Source organism: Cupressus sempervirens, chromosome 8 (assembly GCF_028749045.1).
Source record: "Cupressus sempervirens isolate cs-2001-9-10 chromosome 8, ASM2874904v1, whole genome shotgun sequence".
Classification (NCBI taxonomy): domain Eukaryota; kingdom Viridiplantae; phylum Streptophyta; class Pinopsida; order Cupressales; family Cupressaceae; genus Cupressus; species Cupressus sempervirens.
In genome coordinates, this window is record NC_143125.1 from 27802448 (window position 1) to 27821942 (window position 19495).

The window sequence follows — 19495 nt, forward strand, 5'->3', positions numbered from 1 at the left end:
ATATGAGGTGGAGCTGCCAGATGGTATTCACATTTCTCCCATTTTCAACATTGCAGATTTAACAGAGTATCATGATGATGGTGTAGATGAGGAGCTATTTTTAGAGCCATGTCCAATTCCTGCTTCTAAGGAGGAGATAGAAGACATTCTAGATCATCGTGTGGGTAGGAGTACCAGAAACAGATAGTATGAAGAGTATTTGGTCAAATGGAAAGGACGACCGATCGAGGACTCAACTTGGATTTCAGCAGCTGAGGTTTCCCATTTGGGATTTCCTCTACCATCCATAAAGTGATAGGGTCACTTTTCAATCTACCATGGGTGTCTGATGCAGGAGCATCCAGAGGTATAAGGGCAATCCTATGTCACCCAAAAAAATGTACTTAGACTTAGTTTCTGTTTCATGTCTTTACATTTTTGGATACCCATTTGGCTCAAATAAAGGTTCAAACTCTCATAGTTCAACTATCAGTGCGTTTGAAAATCCCAAAAAAATAGGAGCATGTATTTGGGCCATCATTTCGATAAACTAGAAGGTGTGAATTGGCCAGATGAATGTAATCATGATTTAGAGCATTCCAAAAAAAGAATCAGGTCAATAGGCCCCATGGTTTGAAAGTTATTGCAATTTTTCGAGTTTTGGAGACCTCCTAAGAATGCTTCAAAGTCAGGTTTGGGGCATTAAATGACCTCGAAAAGGGTCAAAAAATAGGGGATGAGAAAAGCTTGTCCATAGGGCTATAGAGCGCTTCGAGAGCTTTCCGAAAATGTAAATGGTTCGTTAATCGGAGCTACGGTTCAAAAGTTATGCCTCCCGGAAGTTCGGTTACCGTTTCTGGATTCTTCTAGATTTGCACTGACTTCTAATGCAGCTTCCGGAACCTTCTATTTCGTCGGTGGATGCCTACTAGCACTTTCTAGAATGCACTCCTAGTCCTTAACCCTCCGAGGTCTATTTAAGGAGATTTCTGGCATTGTAAAAGGCAGTTCGGAGTGGAGTTTGAGAGGAGGTGCTAAAAGGAGAAATATTCTCCATATTTATGCTATTGTAAGCCCTTAGGGCATGTTCTAAAGTTTATTTTCTTTGTACTATTTGTACTAGCTTATTTTCTTAGTTAATATAATTTTCCTTTTCTGTTGTGTCCATTCTATTTTTGGGTCGTGTCTCCACCATATAGGCTAAGGGGTGGTGAGATGGATGATTAGGATGTAAGGATGGAAAAAGGATAAGGGAGGGTTAGGATGCAAGGAAGGGGAAGCACATGGATTGTGCTTCTTCAAATCCATAGCCTTGCAACAAGTGTCAAAAGCGGATTGGATGGGGGAAGAGGGCCAAAATGAAGGGTCAAAAGGAGTTATGAGGGAGGAGTGTGGAAGAGGGATGTAAGAGGCTTTAAAGAGCCATTAAGGCATGTAGAGAAGAATGGGATAAGACTTTGACTTTGGCTTGGGTTAGAAAATCTTAACCCTTAGTTAAGGTTATACACATGTTCAGGAGGGGGATTAGGCTTGGCTTAGGAGTAGATTAAGATGCAAGTGGATTGGCATTAATGAGATAGGTTAATTAACATTCAAAGAAAATTACTAAGAAAAGGAGCTACAAAAGCTATGGAAGTTAGCATGCAAAGAATATTACTAATTTGCTGAAAATAGATGGATACAAGTATGATAAATATGTTTCAATCATTATTTTTTCATTGATGTCAAACCTACTAGTTGTTGGTAAGACAATTACTTATATGATTTAAGTACTATCATTTATTTGATTGATAAAGAGGATTTGATCAAATGAGGTAACAATAGCACCTAGAGGAAAGGTTGAGTTATTTTATAAAAAGGAGCACAAGAATCAGTTAAGACTATGATATTACAGTGCATTGATAATCTACTTAAGGTTGCAAAGGTTGGTTATATTGATTAAGTTCAGAATAACAAGTTAAACAAAGTTTGTTTGCCAAGCTTAACATTTTGCACAATGGGTGCCAAGAAAAGATAGTGCAAGCTAAGCGAAAAATTAGTTGCAGCCGAGCAAAGTCAATTTCAATGTAAGCCGAGTGTAATAATGTAAGTCAAGTAAAGTTTAGTTGATGCTAAGCATAGTAAAATTTAGTTTGTGCCAAGTATTTTGACAGTGGATGCCGAGAAATGTAGTTTTTGCCAAGCATTAGAAGCCAGTTAATGTCGAGTGTCAGCATTATGATAAAGATTGAGAATTCAATGAATCTAAGCTGACAAGATTGATTTCTTGAATTATGTGAATCGTGTGGAAGATAAGATTGACAAGTTGATGGCACATAATCCATGGTAAACTATTTTGAGGCAAATTCAAAGAGGATTGAAGGAGAAGTTTCTAGAAGGGAATGCAATGAAATGAGGGGTAGATTCATTGAATCCTACTTAATCTAACCTAATCCTAAAATAGACAATAGAGGATAAACAAACAAATATCTTAATTCTCTATTTATAGAGATGGCTGATTAGATGTAGGGTTGTAATGTGCGAGAACCTAAGGAAGACAAAGAGTCTATGGTATTACTTCATTCAGTGACCTACGAGAAGAGACTGTAGTGGAAAATAAAGAAAGAAGGCTTAAGAGTATGTATGCTTGAAGGATGAATATGCTATTAGGCTAAAAAGTGTGAAAGCTAAGTAGAATGGAGGACTAAAATAGAGATCTGTAATCTACAAATGGAGTTGTAAGTTGTTATCAGATCAAGCCTTACTGTTACTCTCTAATCATTGTATCAGTCTAGAGTAAATATTTTGGATTAATGTTGACCTCACAATCATTTGTAAATTCTTTAACTTGGTGACATTCCAAGTGAATGATCTAAAGTCCTCTAACAAGGCTCACTCCTAACAAGGTGATTGAAATACTTTAACCAGGTCACATTTAATAGTGTGCATTATAACCTTTAACAGGGTTGGCCTTTTAGTAGAATGTTATTTGTGGTTTTTCCCAAATTGGGTTTCCAGATTAAATCATTGTGTCAAATGTGTTATTGAATTTCTTATATTTCATGTTTACATTTCTACAAATTGATTTGACAATAACCTACTAGTTTAAGTGGTTGCATAATCTAATGGGTGCATGCATGATGAAAATATTTTATGGATATGGGTTCACTAAGCTATGAAAAGTTTTATTTGTATGTCTAGACATTCGATAACTAATTCACCCCCCTCTCAGTTATTCTAAAGAATTCTAACAATTGGTATCAGAGCCATCTACTTAAGAGGACTAGTTTGAAGGTACTAGAAGCGAAAAGATCAAGATGTCAAAAAGAGAAGTACCCAAGCTTAATAAAGATAACTTTCCTACATGGAAAAGTCTAATTAACCTACACCTAAGAGGTCTTGGAGATCATGCATAATCTACCATTATTGTTGACCATGTGTATCCTGCTAGAGCCCTAATTGCTGAAGATCTGGAAAAGAAGAAAGAACACAACCAAGAAATAAAGATCTGAAAAAGAAGAAAGAACACAACCATGTAATGTTGGAGATTTTCTCTTCCCTAAGCTATGCCAAATTTGATGACATTAAAGGTTGTGAAAGTGCAAAGAAAATGTGGGATGCTCTACACACTATCTATGGAGGTGACAAGAATGTCCTAAGAGCTAAAGCTGAAAGTCTCAGAGGGAAGCTTGATGACATGAGAATGAGAGAAGGTGGGAATATTGATCAATATTTCTCTAGGATAAAAGATTTTGTTAATGGAATAAGAGGAGCTACTAGTAAAATAGATGATGATACTATAATAAGTAAAGTTTTGAGAAAACTGTTGCTTATTTATGCTATTAGAGTTTCTGCAATACAAGAATTGAGATGTATGCAGGGGAATGATCTAACTCTTGAAGATATGGTAGGTAGGCTTATTTATTTTGAGCTATCTAACTTTGACAATTATAGACCTAAAAATATTGAATCTTCCTTCATTGCTAAATTGGCATTAAAGGAGCTTGATGAAAAGAAGAAAAAGAAGATAAAATATGTGTCTAGTGATAGCGATACTATTCAATTGTTGTGACTGACCAGGGAAGCACTATAAATACTTCATAATTTTTGTTTGGCCATTATTCGCTAATTGGCTATTATTCACCAATTTATGATAGATTATTCCCCAATTTATGGCTGACATCTTGTAACTAATTTTAACCCTAAAGTGAAAAAATGCCTGTATAAAAGGGCTTAGGGTTAGGGATTATTTCATGATGTGTGATAAAAAAATTGCTTCTTGTGGTGGCATTGAGCTATAAGGGATTACAGATTGAAATCAGGTTATAATCAATGGATCGTAATAATATTGGACTTGCTGTTTGGTGGACATAGCCCAAGGATTGGGTGAACCATGTTAAATCTTGGTATCTTGTGTTCTCCTTTGTGTGATCTATTATTTTTTATATTGTTTATGTTTGCATATAATTTTTATTTCTATTCATGGTTTTACCCTAACATGTGGTATTAGGGTGAGGTTTTTTCTTAGTTATCCTCTACAATAAAGTCTCAAAGTTGAGTGGGAGCGATGGCAGATGAGGGTAAGCTGAGGGTTGACAAGTTTAAGGGGAAGAAATTTCAGTTATGGAAGTTGCAAATGGAGTACTATCTTTATTAGAAGGATTTATGGAAGCCATTGGAAGGAAAAACTAAGAACCATGGAACTATGACAAATGAGGACTGGGAGATTTTAGAATGAAAGGCACTTGGAAGCATTCAATTATACTAGGCACCATCAATAAAATTTAATATTACAAAAGTGACGACTATTAGTTTTTAGAAATCTGCTACAAATGTAATGGCATTTCCTATTGAGGTCTATGTTTTCCATATGCAACATCCTCTCATTTATATTGAACATAGGTTATTGAATAGACATGTCTATTCAATAATCAAATAATTAATTTATATAAACTTAATTATTGTTATACACACACACACACACACACACACACACATTTCTCACATATAATAAGTTTATATCTCACATAGAATTATATCTCATATATAATGACATGTATATCCATAGAGCTATCCGACAGAAGCTACCAAACATTAACACTCCCTCTTAGCAAAGGAGGATAAACACAAGATACATATTACACCATTGGTAATATTAAGGATATCTCAAAAGTTTTCCACCATTTAATATAGTATACAATATCAAGAGTATTGATCTCTAGAATATCAACATATGATATTCATCAATTTCTCAAACTAGGGTATGATATCACATTTGATATCAAGAGTCTTAATCTTCTAGAATATCGACATCTGATATTCATCAAGTACTCAAAAAATAAGGTTTGATATCACATTTGATATCAAAAGTATTGGCTTCCCAGAATATTAATGATATTCACCACTTATTCAAAAGATTTAGATATCACACTTGATATCAAGAGTATTGACCTCCCAAAATATCAATGATATTCACCACTTACTCAAAATGTTTAGATATCACATTTGATATCAAGAGTATTGGCCTCCCATAATATCAATGATATTCACTAATTACTCCAAGTAATGGTCTCCCAAAATGTTGAGATGCAAGACATTCACCATTTACTCAATTTGTTTGATCTCATAATACAAGCTATTGTAAGATCGTCACCTTCCAATAAATTTTGCAAATACAAGTGACATCATTTGGAAGTTTCACCTCCTCATGATGTACACAAGATGTAGGCCCATTAAAATCACACATGGTCATGATGTATATTAATGAATAAAAAAATCTCTTGATTGCTACAGTTTATTGATCAGTGGATAATCCATTAAAACATGGTTTACTCCCTCTTAATCAATAAGACCGAGTTCACTAAACAACATACTATGTCTTCTCCCTCTCTTTCAAAGTTGCCTCTAATGAAATGCCAAGCTCCCTCTAAATCTCAATCTCCCTCTTTTCACTGCAAGAACATTCTCAGAGGAAAAGATCAAGGCACATAGCTTTTATAGAAAAATGAGAGAGAGAGAGAGAGAGAGAGAGAGAGAGAGAGAGAGAGAGAGAGTACAATAATAAATACTAGTCTAACATTTTTTAAATTTTTTTTAAAGAGGGGTAAACACTTTGACCTGGAACTATGAACTAGTGAGGCCACAAACGGGGGACCTCATCCCCATTATATTCGAACCTTGATGGCCAGGATAACAACTCAACAACTTAACCACCTCAACATCCCACTATTGGCAAGTCTAACATTTTATTTAATCTTTCATTCCATTAGACTTTATTATAGTAAAAAATAATTATTTATTATATAAAATATTTCATTAAAGAAGATTATATAGTTGTATTAATTAGATAGAGATTTTATTCTCTCATATGAACACCTTCAAAATTTAAATCCATTTTGTCTATAAGACTTACATGGCTTTCATTAGATTCTCTAGGAATATAACATCAAAGATTATATCAATGAAAATATATCTTAAAAGACCATCTTGATTATAATATTTCTAATATGTATCTTTATACTTCTACATAAGTAAAGAATACATATATTCATACATATGTCATGGATGTAAGAAATATTATTAATATTTATTACATAAAATAATTATGAAAGAATATTGATAATACAATTTACCTTTACAAAGGTTCCTTGATCCTCATTATAAGTCATACCTTATGTAGTCTTGTCACTTCTATCAACCTTTCCAATATATAAATCCTTTTACTCGCTCTCACATTGGCTAATGTGGATAATATTATTGAGGGTAGTTTTATGCCAACTTCACGTATGCTTCCTAGTGAATGAATAATGATCAATGATGAGCCTATAGCTTGATCCCTAGTGCAGTCTTCATATTTCATAGTCTATTTTCTTTACATTTGTAGTTTGGCAAGCTGATACCATGTCATTTTTCTAAGATACTTATCTATCCATATCCCTTCATTGTTTGGTGCTGACTGGAACTTCCTTTCCTGTAATGATTCTCCTTGATATTTGTATGGTTTGTCATTAAAATTAATGTCTCTCCTATGAATTATTCTATTGGAATATATATCCTTTAATTATCACTGATATTATTTATTCATTGCTCTTATCACACACCAACTTCTCTTCTACTATTCCCAAAAGTTCAAATCTGCTCTAATACCATGTTAGTTTTTAGAGATCTGCTACAAATGTAATGGCATTTCCTATTGAGGTATATGTTTTCCATATGCAAAATCCTCTCATTTATATTGAACATAGGTTATTGAATAAACATGTCTATTCAATAATCAAATAATTAATTTATCTAAACTTAATTATTGTTATATATATATTTATCAAATATGATAAGTTTATATCTCATATATTATGACATGTATATCCATAGAGTTATTTGATAGAAGCTACCAAACATTAACAACGATAATGGAAGAGTTGATAGAAACCCTAGCAAAATTGTATGAAAAGCCCTCCACTTAAAATAAGGTATTTCTCATGAAGCATTTATTTAATATGACAATAGCAGGAGGTGGATCTGTTGCAGATTATTTAAATGAGTTTAATACTATTATTAGTTAGTTATCTTCTGTGGGTATTAATTTTGATTAAGAAATTAGGGTTCTCTTAATTTTGTGTTCTTTTTTTGAAAGTTAGAATCGCTTGGTAATGGCTATGAGTAATTCTATTTTCGGATCTAATACCCTAAAATATGATGATGTGATCGGTGTTATTTTGAGTGAGGAAACTTGTAGGAAAATCTCAAGTGGATCTACATTAGGAAGTGCTTTGAATGCACAAAGTAGAGGAAGAATGACTAAGAGAGGAAATAATCCTGGAAATCATGAAAAATCAAGAGGAAAGTCAAAGGGGAAAAGGTCTCAATTGAGACGACCAAACAACTGCTGGTACTATGAAAAACTAGGGCATAAGAAAAAAGATTGTTGGAGATAAATTGGAAGGGAACAAGGAGGCAAATGTGCTAAGTAACAAATTTGAAGAGGATACTTTGCTTATGTCCGTAGAAAGTGTTGATGATTCATGGGTGTTAGTTTCTAGTGCTTCATTTCATGCTACACCTCATAGAGGTTATTTCATTGATTATGTCCAAGGGGATTTTGGGCTTGTTTATTTGGAGGATAATGAACCCTGTCAGATTGTTGGAAAAGGAAAAGTTAAGATTAAGTTGCAGAATGGGAATCATTGACTACTAAATGAGGTAAGACATGTTCCAAGGTTGAGTAGGAATTAAACTTCAGCAGGGCAACTTGGTGATGAGGGTTGTGTAGTTATGTTTAATGATAAAAATTGTAAGGTTTCAAAAAGTTCCCTTGTAGTAGAAAAAGGTGTGAACATAGGCACCTTAGATCTTTGTATAAGTCATATTGTTCCTTCTACTTTGATTATTTTAGAGAAAAATGAATGTTCAGGAACAATTGCCATAGTTGAGTAGGGAGAATAATAACTGCTATAGATTTTGATACAACGCTGTGACACAATAGGCTTGGGCACATGAGTGAGAAATGTATGAATATACTTCATTCAAAGAAAGTTTTACCAGGTTTGAAATGTGTTAATATAAATTTTTGTGAAAGTTGTGTGTATGGAAAACAAAATAGAGTGAGTTTTTTGAAGATTATGAAGGAAAATAAAAGTGATAAATTAGAGCTTATGCATACAAATGTATGGGGACTAGCTCAGGTATCTTCCCTTGGTGGATCTTATTATTATGTTACATTTATTGATGATGCAACTAGAAAAGTATGAGCTTATTTCCTTAGATAGAAATATGATGTATTTCAAAATTTTAAGAAATGGAAATGCTTAGTTGAAAATGAGACTAGTAGGAAATTAAAATGTCTCAGATCTAATAATGGTGGTGAGTATTGTAGTCATGAATTTGAAGATTATTTCTCCACTAATGGTATTCATAGATAGAAAATTGTTCCAAGGATTTGGGGGCAACAAAATAAATCCTTGGTATGAAGATTTTCAGAGATAGGAAGAATAGGAAATTGACTTTATCTTAGGCTTATTATATTGGAAAGGTGTTGCAATGTTTCTCTATGGAGAATGCTAAAGCTATCAACACACCTTTACCTGGTCATTTGAAGTTGACTAAGGAGATGTGTCCCAAGACACAAGAAGAGCAGGCTAAGATGTTCAAGGTACCTTGTGCTTCAACTATAGGAAGCTTGATGTATGCTGTGGTATGTACTAGGCCAAATATTGCACATGCAATAGGAGTCATTAGCAAGCATATGAGTCATCTAGGAATTGAACATTGGAATGTAATTAAATGATAATTATGCTTTTGGATTTGATTGCATATGTTAAATCTAAAAGCATAATTATAATTAGTAATGGATTGTGGAAATATGATATTATTAATGTAATTAAATGGATTCTCAAAAATTTGAGAGGAACATCTAGTAAGTGTTTACACTTTGCGGGCTCTACTACTACATTATAGGGCTATGTTGACTCAGATTTGGCAAGGGATATTGATACTAGGTGGAGTACTATAGGTTATGTATTTACTATTGGTGGGGCAACATCAAGCTGGGTTTCTAGGTTATAGAAGGTGAACACTTTATCTACTACAAAGGCAGAGTATGTTGCTGCTACAAAGGCAACCAAGGAGATGATATAGCTTCAGTTCTTCCTAGAAGAATTGGGACACCCTCCAAAGGATAATTATTTATTTACAGATAGCCATAGTTCCATTCATCTTGTGAAGAATTCTACTTTGATTTCAAAGATACAACACATACAGTTGTGGTACCATTTCATTCAGTTAGTGTTGGTTGATAGATAATTAAAGCTAGACAAGATACATATAGATTAAAATCTCGCATATATGTTTACAAAAGTAGTAACAAGGGAGAAGTTGAACTCATCTTTAGATTCAATTGGTCTTCTAAATTGAATATAATTAAAAAACACTTGAGTCCAGGATGATTTGATGCAATGAGAGCCTCATGGAGTAGTGACATAGCTACAAGACCAATCTCCAAGTGGGAGATTGTTGTTTAGTGTGGAGCTTGATCAATCCCCAAGTGGGAGATTGTTAGAGTGTGGTGACTAATCAAGGAAGTACTAATTTTGTAACTAATTTTAACCCTAAGGCAGAAAAAATACTTGTATAAAAGGGTTTAGGGTTAGGGATTGTTTCATAATGTATGATGCAAAAATTTATTCTTATGGTAGTATTGAGCTATAGGGGATTATATATTGTAATCAGATTGTAATCACTAGATTGTAATAATACTAGACTTTCTATTTGGTGGACATAGCCCATGGAATGGGTGAGCTGCATTAAATCTTGGTGTCTTGTGTTCTCTTCTATGTAAGCTATTATTTTTTGATATTGTTTATATTTGCATGTAATTATTATTTCTGTCTGTGGTTTTATCCTAACAAATATAGATGAGGAAGATGTAGATCAACTTGAAGCACTATTAGCAAGAGATTTCATAGAGGTAAAGGCAAGTTTAAAGGTATGTTACCTATCATATGTTTCAATTGTAATGAGGTTGGTCATATTGATGCTAGATGTCTAGAGAAGAAGAATTACAGAGGTGGTGACAAGTACAAAAGTAGAAGAGATGAAGACAACAAAGACTACAAAGACAAAGTAAACAAGTCTTGCTACATTTCTGAAGAGGAAACAAAAGATAGATCTAATGATCATGATGATGAAGTGGTGTATGTTGCAATGAAGGATGAATCTATCAAGGATGAGGCAACTGCATTAGTGTCTTGTGTGAAAAAGAATGACATATGGATCATTAATAATAGGTGTTCACATCACATGACTGGAGATAAAAGTTGTTGGAATATTCAAATAGGAAGAATGCTTCTGAGAGGGGAGGGGGGTAAATCAGAAGTATTGAACTTTAACCATTAAAACTTTTTAACTGAAACTAGATTGCATGCATATAAACATATCAAACAACCATAAAAAAAAAAAAAAAAACATGTACCACCACATAACACTTGAGATTTTGGTAACCTAGAAACCCTCCAAGAATAAGAAGGTAAAACTGGAGTGGGGATGATACCCAAAAAATTACTACAACAATAATGTTTGACCACTTCTGATGGTCTGCCCTATTAAAGGCCTGCCTTGTTAAAGGCTTTACACTGTGTCAATAGTGACCTGGTTAAAGGATTTACAAACACTTTACATGAAGTGTTACCTTGTTAAAGGATTTAATCACCTATTTAAAGGATCTACAAAATAGATGCTAAGCTAACCTATCACCATAGGGTTTCCTTTCTAATACAATTGCTAGAGAGTATTAGGTATAATAAACCTGATAGCTTACAATCCTTTGATTGCTGAATATAGGCACTTGATCTGCTTACTCTAATCTTGATCCTCTAAGATCTGATACTTGTTTGTATCTTTTTCTTTGTTATGATCAACTGAATATTTAACTACTGCTCTCTTCCTCTAAGTCTTTATACTCTATATTCTAAACTCCAGTATAATTTCCCCATATGCTCCTTCATCCTTCACCTTGATTCAATGAGATTTTGTCTTCCTTTTAAAGACATTCAAAGACTTAGGGTTAGATGTGGATCTATGATCCATATTGAATCTTTGTTTCCCACTCATTCCTTGCACTTTTGTTATTGGTTGCATGCCTTCTCCATTTTTCTTATTGGCTACATGTAGATTGCATAGGAAATAGAAAAGATTCGATCTTATCACTTAAATCCTTCGATATTTGTCATATGTTGGTCATGAAAATGGTTTACATCTTAATTAGTGAAGTTACAAAATCATATGTGCATTCTGTGTTACTCAGCACTTACTGATTCCTAATGCTCGACACATATCACAAACTGGCTTACTCAGCTCCTGTTGCATTTTTGTTTTCCTCGTCATCGTTTGTGACTCAACATGTAAATATTACTCAGCACTTGATCTTCACTTGACACCTAAAGGTTGCTTGAAACTTTAAGATCACTCAACACCTGTTGGATTTCTTAACTTGGCACGTGTTGTGGCTTGGCATACATAGTGTGCTTGTCTCCAATGTTGAAAGTGGTTAAGTGTGTTGGCACTCAAATGTCAAAACCATTTTGAGGCTAACAATCTCCCCCTTTGACATGAGTGACAAAAACTCTTAACTAAGCATTTTTTATCTGACCTTATGAGTACATTCACTAATCTGCTCGGTATATATATAGAGGTTTTAAAAACTTGATCAAAATTTTGTAACTTACAATATATACCTCAAAATTATTGTAACTCCCCCTGAGTTGATTGTGCCATTATCTGAGCTATCTTGGTAACCAAAATTTTAATGCTGTATATCATGCTCCCCTTTTTTCTTGTCTCCCCCATTCATCTTATAATATACTCCCCCTTTTTGACACTTATGTCATAGAGTGCTAAGGGTTAAGACCATATTTTGCCAAAAATGCACTATTTACCTCCATAATCATCCTAAGAGCTACATCCCAATTAGGCAAAGCAATTTCCAATGACTTGTGTTGGATGGCAATCTTTGCACCAAGGTGAAAAAGTCCATCTAAAGTAAAAAGATTAGATCTTTCTTGAGAATAGTTTCAGCATAGACCTATTCTTTATGGAGTACTTCCAAATGTGGGGTAATGGAGGATTAGAGCTATATCAATTTGGCTTTGATGGTGGCCTCTTCTGCTATCAACATAGCTACTTCTTTTTGGGTGTGAAGTGTTTGATTAAAATAGTTCTCACTGTGCGCTGGATCTTTGGGTAATTGCATGCTTGAAATCTTTAGATTCCTCTCCAGGCTCATTATTCTTTGGCTTGTCTCCTGTGTGAAGTATGAAAAGTCACACAGCTTTGTGTACAATGAGAATATATTCTCAAGTACCTTTTTCACTTTGTCAAGCATTTTTTCTAGTTCAACCTGGGAAAGTGCAATTTCACTAGACATTTTCTCATTTACTTTCCCTTGGAATTTCCTTTCAGACCATTCCATAAGTTTTACATTAGTTTCTTGGTCTTCATTTGTCACTTGGTCAACAATATCTGATAATTGTTCCATTATATGCTTTGACTCATCCGGTGACTGCAAATTAAAGGCATCCATAAAGATGTCCTTAATCTCATGTAATGTTTGCTTTTGTTTATACTCCTTCTTGAGTATCTCCTGCCTCTTTCTTCTATTCAATGCTTCTAGCACCTCATTGATTTGATCAATGCTTATTATTTTTGAGTCATAACTTGGTATGACTATCTCCTCATCTAATTTAGGGTCTCCATAGTGAAGCACCCTTGCAACTTTTGTAGTACTTGATCCTGGTGCTGATATTTGCAGTGGCATTGCATCATTGGTTGGCTATTTTGAAGGAGTTCCCGAGGTAGGCAAATTTATCAATATTTGTATTGCCTCCTGCTCTTTAGGGGTTTCCTCTACTTCCTTCTCCTGTGTACTACCTTGATCAATTATAGAAATTTTAGGAAGTGCACCTTGTGTTTGTGTTGTAGGATCAAATGTAATAGTCTGTCCTGTTTGTTCTGCTTCTTTGTCTCCTGCTGCACTTGGCTTCTGTACTATGTATTCCTAATTAAACAACTATTTGCATTTGAAGTTGACCACTAGTAGCTATAGAGATGATGGAAGGTGGTTCTTGTGGATTCACCTTATCTCTAACAGTTTCTTCTACTAATTTTTGTAATTCGTCCACACTGACCAATACTGGATCTGTACATAATTTTGCTTGTTGTGTGGATTGGTCAAGGATTCTTTTGAGATCCTCTGCAGTTAAAGGATTAATGTTCTGAGTAGAAGTGTCAGGAACATCTTGTATAGTTATAGTGTTTGCAGGTGTGATGAGTACATGAGGAGGGCTAGAAGGTGGCAATTGTGTGTCTTGCACACTCTGGTCTTGTTGTTGCTTTTGCTCAGCTGTTGCTATTTCATCTTGCTTTTGTGTCTCCTCCTCCTCTATTTCTTTCTCCTCTCCATCTTTCTTTTCTTCTCCCTTCTTCTCTTCTTCTCCTTTCTTTTCTTCTTCCTTCTTCTCTTCTTCTCCTTTCTTTTCTTCTTCCTTCTTTTCTTTTGCTCCTTTCTCTATATTCTTTACTTCTTCCTCCTCCTTCTCACTAGGCTCTTCATGTTCTGTGTTTTGTCCCTCAAGGGGATCTTCTTCTCCATCTTTGACAATAGTCAAGCCATATATCAACTTCCATATTTTTGTTGACTTACTGACAACATTTTCAATCTTGTTTTGTGAAATATCAAAGGCTCTATGCTTTGGTGTGAAATTGCCACTATATTTCTTATTAGCCTTTGTTATTTGACCTCTTGTTAGGTTAGGCATCACCTGTGCTAAGGTAGATTCTCTTATCTCCTTTTCAATTTTTAGACAATGATGCCATTTATTTTCAATTATCTCATATAATTCTCTAGGCATGGTAATGTCTAGCTCTAGAGGTGTAGTCTTGAATTCAACCATCATGGCATATACTGATTCCTCTATTTTGTTTTGCTCTTATTTATTGAGCTTGTTGAAGTCAATGCTTTTCAAATCAGTAAAGTTTGCATTCTTAATATTTTCACAAATTTTATCTAAGGCTGATTTGGGAGGATGACTTACCACTCTGAATTGGCTGATATCTTTTGACTTTGTTCTTTCCTCCTCATCTGAATCTGGTTGTGCTACATATTTTCTTCTTTTTCTTGGCACTTCACCAGTTTGTTCAATTTCCTTCTTCTTCTCTTTTATTTGATCCTTGGCCTTTTGTGAAGATGCCCTTGTGGTAGCCCTTGTGACTGGTATTTGTGGCTTGGCTTGAGTTGGCTTAGCACCCTTCTTTGTTTTGGGCTGGGCTGGAGGCTGTACTGTTGCCTTTCTTTTCTTTGGCTCTGCTTGGGTTGGTGCTTCCTTGGCTTCTTCTTCCTCAACACCTTCCTCCTTGTCTTCACCTAGGCCTTAAGTCAATTCCATTTGGCCTTGCTCTTGTTCATCCTCATCATAATCATCGTCATCATCATCTTCTTCTTATGCTTCAGCCTCAATTCCTTCACCAAATTTCTTCTTAATTTTCTTCACCAATTTATATTTCTTCTTCATTATGGAGGTAGTCTTTAACTCCATATTCACCTTTGACCTTACCACATCATAAGTGCCAAAGTGTGGGGCACTCTTGTCTATTTCTTTTGCCAATAATGTAGTTATTGCTGCAGATGCTTCATCTTTGTAGATCTCATAACCAAATGGCCTTAGCCATCTCACCCTTGGGACTATTGCTTGGATATAGGTGAAATCAATATCAACTAAGAAGCATATATCATTAGTATGTCTTTCCACTAAAGAAACTGGTATTCTTACCCTTTGCTTCATAGACTTCTTCAAATCCTCAAAATAGCTTGTTATCAGTGTGTCAAAATTGTCTCCCATTTGTTTTATATATTCATTAATTTGGGCTATGATAGTTCTATCATTTCTCTAGGTAACTTTGCCAAAAGAGGGAAATTCATTCTGAACATAAAAGAATACACAAACCAAAATTGCACCAAATTTGCATTGGGCACCCTTTGTCCTTCTTATAGCTGCTAGGTTTTCATTAATATGTTGTAGTTGCAGTTCTGCAAGATCATAAGTATGATCCTTTTTCAACAATTTGCAGCCTACATCTATTGCAATACATGGCACACTGTTGAGTCTACTGGATTGATAGAATTTATGGGCAATAACTCTAAAATCAAATTCAACGAGAGGATCTCGAATGGTGTGAATGGTCATTTCTCTTTTATTCCACTGGGCACCTATGTTTTTCTCAATAACCTCCTTGGATTCACTTCTCAAGGTCTTGAACCAATCTAGGGTAGGATATCCAGTTACCCTATGAATGATTCTTTTTGTGATCTTGATGGGAACATCTTCTAGCCACAAACTACCATCATGAATTTTGCTTAACACAAGTTTGATCCATTCTATTTTAAATATGGTGGGAAAACTCAAAACTCATGTTAAACCCTTCCTTTCAACAATTTTGTATTCATCTTTCAAAACTCCATCTACACACAAATTCTCATAGGCTTCTCTTATTTCCATATCTCCTATGGCTCCTATCTTACAAATATAGCATCTTCTTATGTCCTAAACCATTACAACTTTCGGGGGTATGCAAGAAAGGGCTCCGGTAGGATCGTTCTTGTATGCAACTTTAGGAATGGGACAAAAATCAGGCTACCTAACCTCATTAGATACTAGCTGGACTTCAAATGACTCTTTGTCATGGGTTTTCTTAGAACTCGAAGCCATTTGTGTAAACTAAGGTTTCCTTTATATAGAAATATGAAACTGCGTAGCTCGGCACAAATGAAAATACCTCAAGATTGATGAAAATGCATTGTAAGAGGTTGGAATCTTCTTGGAATACTGGATTCTCTGCTATGAAGCTGCACCGCTCTCTTTCTCTTCTTTGTTTCTTGTTCTTGATGAAGATAAATGATTAAAATCATGATAATATACCGTATTTCCATCACATTAAATGCTCAATTACCCACTCAACTTTTGAAGAATTTTAACATTACTCAGCTTGCACTACATTTCCACTTCACTTGACTTTCATTGGAGTTATTTAACTCGACATCAGTTATCAACTCGATCATTGTTAAGAACTCGGCATCCAAAGATAGCTTGACATCATCATTTTGTCTTGGCATCTTGTCTCACACAAATTTATACTTTGAATTGGTTCTTCATGGTTTAGGGTTGATGTATGATACTTTCTTATATGTATCAGCCTCGTAGGCTCATCTTGTGATTAATTGGATGAGAAATGATCACTTGACCTTATGGGTGAAGTGACCCTTCCATTGGATGTACTTGATTCATTCTTTTTCTGCCATGTCTTCTTCATGTCTTTTTTGATGTGTTCCACATCAATCTTTTCTTTTCCTTTGTTGGTTTCAATTTTTGGTGCTTTGGACCTTGTAGCACAGTTTCTGCTGATATGACTAGTTTTCAAGCAATTGAAACATGTGGTTTGGTTCAACCATCTTTTATAGTTCCCCTTGAAATGTGTTCTTATGCAATTTTTAGGGATATGTCCATATTCTTGACAATAATGACTTTCATTCCCTTTTGTTTTTGCTAGTTGATTTGATGTCCACATAGACTTTGATCTGCATTCATATGCTCTATGTCCATACGTCTTACAATTATGACAATGTCCATCAAATCTTTGTGTCCTTGTGACTTTGGTCCTAGAATCTTGTGTCATATGTCCTTGCATGTTGCACTCGTGATAGTAAACCTTGCTTTTGGGTGTGTTTAGCTGATTGATTATTCTACTCCTACAAACATTAGTAGTATGCCCCTTTTTATTACAATAATGACAAGTGGGTTTAGAATCCTTACCTTTGTCACTTCTTTTCTCAACACTCTTTGATGATTCCCCAACTTCAGTGCTATTGTAACCAATTCTTGATGTATCATGGGCTGATCTTGGAAACTTCATCAACTATTCAAAGTACTTGATGGCTTCACTTGACTTGTTTAAATTCTTTGCTATCTCTTTTTCTCTGTTCAATTCATTCTGCATTTGTTCGTTCTGCATCTTCAAAGTAGAGATCTCAATATCTTTCATATTGAGTTCATGATGAAGGTTCATCATTTGGACATGTGTATCCATCCACATGTTTGAGATCCTTGTTAATTCAATACATTTTTCTTCAAGTCTATTTGCAAAATTTATTTTGTCATCTTCCATCATGACTCTATCCTCAATAGCTCTTTTCTTTTGTTCAGTGATTTCACATAACATTATGGCCTGTGATTCATGTTCCATCTTGAGAGATCTTATCTCTTTAGCTTGAACTTTGTGTTTCTCCATTAGTTCTGCTATTGCTGCATCAAACTCTTTAGTATTTCCATTGGCAAACACTTGTGTGGTATCAATCTCTCTGTAGTTTATATCATTTTCAGCTATGGCTATCTCTTTCCTTCTCTTCAAGGATTTTTTTAATTCCACTCTAGCTTCTTCTACCTTGTATAGAGCGAGATGCACATCTATCACCTAGTTCTCAATGATCTTTCCAAGTTTGAAAACTTCCATCTTTAGATCTTTTCCTCCAAGCTGTTAGGCTTCTTCTTGAGAAAACTAGGCTCTGATACCAATTGTTGGAATATTCAAATAGGAAGAATGCTTCTAAGAGGGGGTGAACAAGAAGTATTGGACTTTAACCATTAAAACTTTTTAACTGAAAGTAGATTGCATGCATATAAACATATCAAACAACCATAAAAAAAAAAAAACAAACATGTACCACCACATAACACTTGAGATTTTGGTAACCCAGAAACCCTCCAAGAATAAAAAGGTAAAACTGGGGTGGGGATGATACCCATAAAATTAGTGCAGCAATAATGTTTGACCACTTCTTATGGTCTACCTTGTTAAAGGCTTTACACTGTGTCAATAGTGACTTGGTTAAAGGATTTACAAACACTTTACATGAAGTGTTTCCCTATTAAAGAATTTAATCACCTATTTAAAAGATCCACAAAATAGCTATTAAGCTAACCTATCACCATAGGTTTTCCTTTCTAATACAATTGCTAGAGAGTATTAGGTATAATAAACCTAATAGCTTACAATCCTTTGATTGCTGAATACAGACACTTGATCTACTTACTCTGATCTTGATCCTCTGAGATCTGATACTCGTTTGTATCCCTTGCTTTGTTCTGATCAATTGAATATTTAACTGCTGCTCTCTTCCTCTAAGTCTTTATACTCTTTACTCTGAACTCCAATATAATTTCCCCATACACTTCTTCATCCATCACCTTGATTCAATGAGATTTCATCTTCCTTATAAAGACATTCAAAGACTTAGGGTTAGATGTGGATCTACGATCCATATTGAATCTCTATTTCTTACTTATTCCTTGCACTTTTGTTATTAGTTGCATGCCTTCTCCATTTTTGTTATTGGCTGCATGTAGATTGCATAGGAAATAGAAAATATTTGATCTTATCACTTAAATTTTTTGAGATTCATCATATGTTGGCCATGAAAATGGTTTACATCTAAATTAGTGAAGTTACAAACTCATATGTGCATTCTGTGTTACTCAACACTTACTAATTCTTGATGCTCGACACATATAACAAATTGGCTTACTTGGCTCCTGTTGCATTTCTATTTTGCTTAGCATTGTTTGTGACTCAACACTTGATCTTCACTCGGCACCTGAAGGCTACTTGGTACTTGAAGATCACTCGGCACCTATTGGATTTCCTAACTTGGCACATGTTGTGGCTTACATACATAATGTGCTTGACTCCAATGTAGAAAGTGGTTAAGTGTGTTCGCACTCAAATGTCAAAACCATTATGAGACTAAAAGTAAGTTCATTAAATTGAAATCTTATGATGGAAATAGTGTAAGGTTTGGTAATGCACCATGTCTAATAAAAAGAAAAAGATTCTATCAAGCTCACAATTTTTTTTATGTGACAATGCTTATGTTGAAGGACTTAACTATAATTTGTTGAGTGTGTCACAACTAAATAATTTGGGTTGTAAGGTTGAGTTT